Genomic DNA, 5,925 nt, shown 5'->3' with positions numbered 1-5,925 from the left:
TTTGGGTCATGGGGATCACCGGTGCCCATGTCCAGCAATCACTGTGCGAGGGGCGGGGTACATCCTGGACAGGTCGCAAGTCCATCACAGGGCCACATAGAGACAAACGAGACCAACAACCATTCCCTCTCTCACTCACACCTAGGGACAATTTTAAAGTTACCAATCAGCCTAACATGCATGTTTTTAGTCTGTGAGAGGAAACCGGAGTACCCGGAGAAAACCCACGCAAGCACGGAGAGAACATGCAAACTCCACACAGAAAGGCCTCCAGACCACCTTCTTGCTGAGAGCTCTACCAGTTGCGGCACCGTGGCCATATATATATATATATGTATATATATATATATATATATATATATATATATATAAGAAAGCAAGAACAACAAAACAGATGTTGCACATAAGAAGATGATAGCATTAATAAACAGACTTCTGCTTGTGATGATCCCAGACTATTAGGGTCCAGTACAAATTTTTTCAGCTAAAAAAACCTGTATTCATTCAACCTTTATTTAGACAGGTAAATCCCATTGAGCCTCGAGGACTCATTTACAAGAGAGACCTGATTTCAACAAAGAATGATGACAACAATGGACAACAGCGACAACAATAGACAGTTATACAAAGGCATACAGATTTTTATTATTATTATTATTATTATTTTACAAATAAGATGGCAAAAAAAGTAACAAAAACAGGTAGACAATATACTCTGTGAAACTTACAGAAAAGTTTTTGGGTATGTTGTAATAATTACAAAAAGGCTTCTTACATAAGTTCATTTTTAAATTATTATTATTTATTGTGAATGCATCAATGTGTACTCACACTCACAATAAAGGTGTGTCTAAAAAAATGAATATTGTGAAAAAGTTAAAAAAAAAATTGTCAATAATTTCAGAAAGGAAAACTCAAATATTACCTAACATCATTACATATAGAGTGAAATCTTTTAAGCTTATATTACTTGTCAATTTGGTGATTATGGCTTACAAATATTAATAAAACAAAAATCAGTGTCTCAGAAAATGAGAATATTGTGAAGAGGTTCAGTATTGTAAACTCCTGGTGTCACACCCTAATCAGCTGATTAACTCCTAGACATGAGCTACAAATGTCTCATTCCACAAGTCAAGCCACTCCTCAACCAGAGACAATGTTATAAGTGTCTTACCTGATGAGGAGACAAAGGTCAAGTTCAAAAATCTTTATCATCCCCGAGGCGCAATTTGTTTCACAGCACACAAAGCTACACAAGACATTGAGACGTTAAAAAACAGTACAGAAGTCATCAATGTTCATTAAGAAGCCTGATCACTACAGGGAGGAATGAGCTTTTCAGTCTGTTCATCCTACTTCTGGGCTGCAGATACCTGCGTCTAGATGGAAGCAACCTGAACTCACCATGGAGTGATGATCAGGAGCTGCCAGAATCTGCTTGGCCTTGTTCACTGACCTCGCCTTGTGTTGGTCAGTGAGGTTCTGTAGGGCTATGCCAGCAGTTCTGCAGAACTGGACTGTTGTTGTGTGGTCCAACGTCCTCTTTTCACATGAAAGTAAACTCCACATGTCATTTGGAGATCAAGGTCCCAGAGTCTGGAGGAAGAGTGGAGAGGCCCAGAATCCACGTTGCTTCAAGTCCAGTGTGGTTCGAAATATTTCCCTCAGTGTGTCATGAATAATTTATGAGTTCAATTTTCTGAAATGATTTATTAAAAAAAAAAAAATCACAATATTCCAATTGTTGGCGATGCACCTGTAGATCAGTGTAGAATGTGTTACTATTGTTGTAAAGTTAAAAGACTCATTTTTTTTTACCTATAGAATCTGCTTAAACGACTTCAAATGAGGTGAGATAACTTCTAAAATGATTTACGTTAACCATACATTGAAATAATAATAATAATAATTTAAAATATTAATAACGTTAACACAGCTGTCAAAAAATAATAATTTGCAAATAAATTAAAAAAAATCTGAGCGCAAGGAAGGGAAAAAAGATTGTGCATAAAACAGCAAAAAGCAAACAAACACGATGTAATGAACAATAAAAAACATACGAAGACAACATGTCAACACATTTGCTAAACTGAATCATATAAAACTACATTTCAATAATTTCTTTGAATTGTGGTTATAAATATTTGGCAATAAATCACAGCACAAAACTTCCATAACACTTCAGACCAACAAAAACAAACAAGATGCAAAAAAAAAAAAAAAAAAAAAGAATTTAACAAACATGAATAAAAAAATAACATCAAGTCAGTTTGTTTGTTCTATGATGTTGAGGTTTTACATTAACAAACTAAAATAATGATACAGTTCAGTTTACCTTGTTTCTATTTGTCGTACAACTTGGTGAAGTTTAGTTAAACCAAGTTTAAAATGTTCACGATCATTTAAGCTACCATATTTGTCAGACTATAAGTCGCACCGGATTACAAGACGCATTAAATGAAACAAAACAAGTCAGATAAGTCAAACTTTATTCAACTCATTCACAATAACCACATAAAATTGGTTTGAGGTCAGTAAGCACAACCAGAATTAATGCATAAGGAGCACCGGATTCTAAAGCTCACTGTTGATTTTTGAGACAATTAAATAATTTTTAGTGCGCCTTATAGTCCGAAAAATAGTTGTGCTGGATAGTTAGCAAACGTGTGAAATAGTGACTCATAAATAAGCTTTGTTTTCTCAATTGTTGCCTTTTTATCATTTTTGTTGTGATTTTCATTCAGCCTTTATTTATACAGGTTCATCCCATTGAGCCTCGGGGACTCATTTACAAGAGAGACCTGAAAGATTTAGATGGAAATCACCAGCTTAAAATGTTTTATTGGCTCTGGGCTATTTTTCATCACTACAGCAATAAAATATTAGTTTATCCGTAGCATTGTAGGATATTTATTTTCAGAAATATGGTTAAAATTGTCAAAATGCAAAACAGAAAGAGGGTTGAGGTACAAAAAAAACAAAAACAACTTTAAACAATAAAAAAACAAAAAAAACAACCTTGTTTAATTTGGATTGAAAATGGAACGAAACGCTCTAGAAGGCAGTCACGTGCACAAAAGTTGTTCTGTGTCCTGATGTGGTGTCAGCCGGTCCCAGTCCCTGCGGCCCTCACCGGGCACTGTGCACGCCTGACGGGAAACCGACTGCAGCTCAGGACATGGCCTCGTTTGTTCACGGTCCCCCCCACCATCCCCACCCCACCTCGCTCTCTCTGAAAAGAGTTATGCTGTTTGTTTTGAATGGACAGCGTTTTTCTTTGTGTGCCCGATCAAAACAGAGGGCAAAGTTAGTCAGCAAGTTGCTTAGCTTCTGCATTCTGATTCTTCGAGCCTCTTTTGTCTGAAGTTTAACACAATGTTTTACACTGCGTTTGACCTGAATGGCGTGCTGGAGGTAGGAACCTTTTTTTTTTTTTATCCCCAACTACAAAAACAGAAAGAGGTAGAAAGTCGTTTTTACTCTGTTAGAATAATGTAAGTGCAACAATCATAGTGAGTCCAAAAAAAAAAAAAAACTTAGATGTAATGCACAAAGTGGATGATGGCTGGAATATTTATATGCTTTTATCTGATCTAATTCCTAACCACAAGGTAGCTGCTTGCGAATCCCTGGCACTTTTTGAAATTACCTGAAGGCAAATGGTATATAGATTTATACAAGTTATTTACAACAACAGCCGAGCCATTCCTCTGGAAACTAGGCTGCAGATCAAAGGATTGTTTTGATCTCTACTTAGCATATTTGTTTAACCTAGCCAGTGATTCTGAAAAGTGCACAAGCTTTTCGGTGATATGCAGAGCACCCTTTATCCGTCTTTTTCTTCTGTTAGCTGTGGATTTAACTTACTTTCTGTATTTAGGAGACAACTGGATTTGCCAGCTTTTGAAATTTAGTTGCCCACTGCTAGCAGTCTTGGCACTCAGAAATAGATAACTAGGTATGTTCCACTGCTAATCCTGATCGGCCTTGTAATAGTATTTGCGGACTGTAGAGCACTCAATTAGGGCATAATGTGCTATTTTTATTTCCTTTAAGTTGGATTAAATGTGAAAACATGTTTGTTTTTTCCCCCCCGTTTTCATCTACTGTTTACTGCGTGGGTACTTTGCGAAGTATACTGTTTTAATCAGTCTAACTCTTTCCACACAGGATTTCAAAATGTCAGGAGAAAAACAATGTCCAAGCGCTCGCGACAAAAAGATGCCCGGGCAATCAGGAAATTTTCTGGAATGCTTAAGAGAATGCATATGCACACAATGCCCTAATTCTCTCTTACTTTGGGTTTGGGAAAGATGAGCCCAGGTTTACTGAGAGCCAAAAAAGGGGGCAGATGGCTCACAAGAGGGATAAACCTGGGAAGTCATGCTGTAAATGTGTTTTACAGAAAACAATGAAAGGAACGGACAAAGCGATTGTGGCAAAGTCCTTTGGAAAATGGAAAAGCAGCTCTCTAAGGTCCAGGACCATGGAGAAGCCGGATGAGCCATCCGAGGAGAGCAAGAAGGCGAGTCTTTCCGATTGCACCTGCGAAGACCCCCAACTCGACAAGAAAGCAGTTGGTAAAACGCTTTAGTTTCTTATTTCACATCCAGCCACATCTACTGGTTTATTTTTCGTTGGCTATTTTAATTATCTTCGTGGCGACTTTTCTTTTCTTTTTATTTTATTTTTTGGGACCCTTTGGCCTGCCATATCCGGTGAACAAACAAACCACATTGTTGGGCAGGAGAATTCCTTTTGAGGGAAAGTGTGTCTCCGATGATACAGCGTTGCCAGAAAAAGACAAAGCGAAAAATAGCAAACACAAAAACAGTCACAGGTGCTTGGGAAAAAGAGAGAAGCGAGTGAATGGTCACCGCGGTCCCCAGGAGGTCTTTCAGTGTTAGCCAGTTCGGTGGGTGGACTTCTGACAAGGACGCTGGTGAGCAGCCAGGTGGAGTGTGTAACTGAGAATGCCTCTGTTTATTCTTTTCACATGCTAATGTGGCTCCTGTGCGACTTTAATGCGGCAAAACTTTTTCTTGGAGTTTACATTTCTTGTTGTTCCAATACCTGCTCTTGTATCACAGCAGCAGACTGATTCAAAGACTCCGCGCTCTTTTAGAAGAGCTTGGGACCGGGCCAGATGTAGAGGTGCATTAACCTAGGCTTACATAAATAGAAAAATATACATCAGTAGCTTGTTTTTGATGCAATCAGGTACAAATTATGTTTTAAAGCAAGACTGTGCTGCTATTTGTGCTCCATGTTTAATTGGAAGGCCTGCTTTATAATCAAACACACCTCACTCTGAAATATTTATGAAGGTTTATTTCTTGAAGCATGTAATCATCATGTTTTTAGGAGAATATGACGTCACTTATTCGATCAAATTTGCATTTCAGTTTGGTAAAATGACATAAAGCCACATTTTCCTACATGTAGTAACGTTCTGAGAAAATGCACCCCTATGTGGACAAAACAAGAACAGTGGGATAGTTGGATGAAACACACCTTTATTTGTTTGACTTTCTCCCTTTTTAAATTTTCTAATAAACCTTTTTGATTCAACGTACTGTCAATACCATTAGAAACGTGCTGTATGTCATTTAAATATCACTTTTTATTCGTGTTTTGTTAGCCAGCACACTGTATTATTCAGGACCACACAAAAGCAATATGGCTTTGTACTATGAGTCTTTCCATACCTTGTAGTGTACAATCTGTAAATAGCTTCAAAGGCATTGCATCTGCCATCTGCACTTCTAGGAACTCTTCTGCATAGCCATTAAAACAAGCTGTCTCAAAGGACATCATTCGTATTTCAGCCTCAACCCTGAATTACTGTGTGTTCATTATAATTATAAGGGAGGAGTGTTGCCAGGCTAGCCTGCAAAATGCCAGGTGCACACTTCCATAATC

The sequence above is a fragment of the Nematolebias whitei genome, chromosome 9 (genome assembly GCF_014905685.2).
Source record: "Nematolebias whitei isolate Nwh7 chromosome 9, NemWhi1, whole genome shotgun sequence".
NCBI lineage: Eukaryota > Metazoa > Chordata > Actinopteri > Cyprinodontiformes > Rivulidae > Nematolebias > Nematolebias whitei.
Note: the sequence above shows the minus strand (reverse complement) of the source record.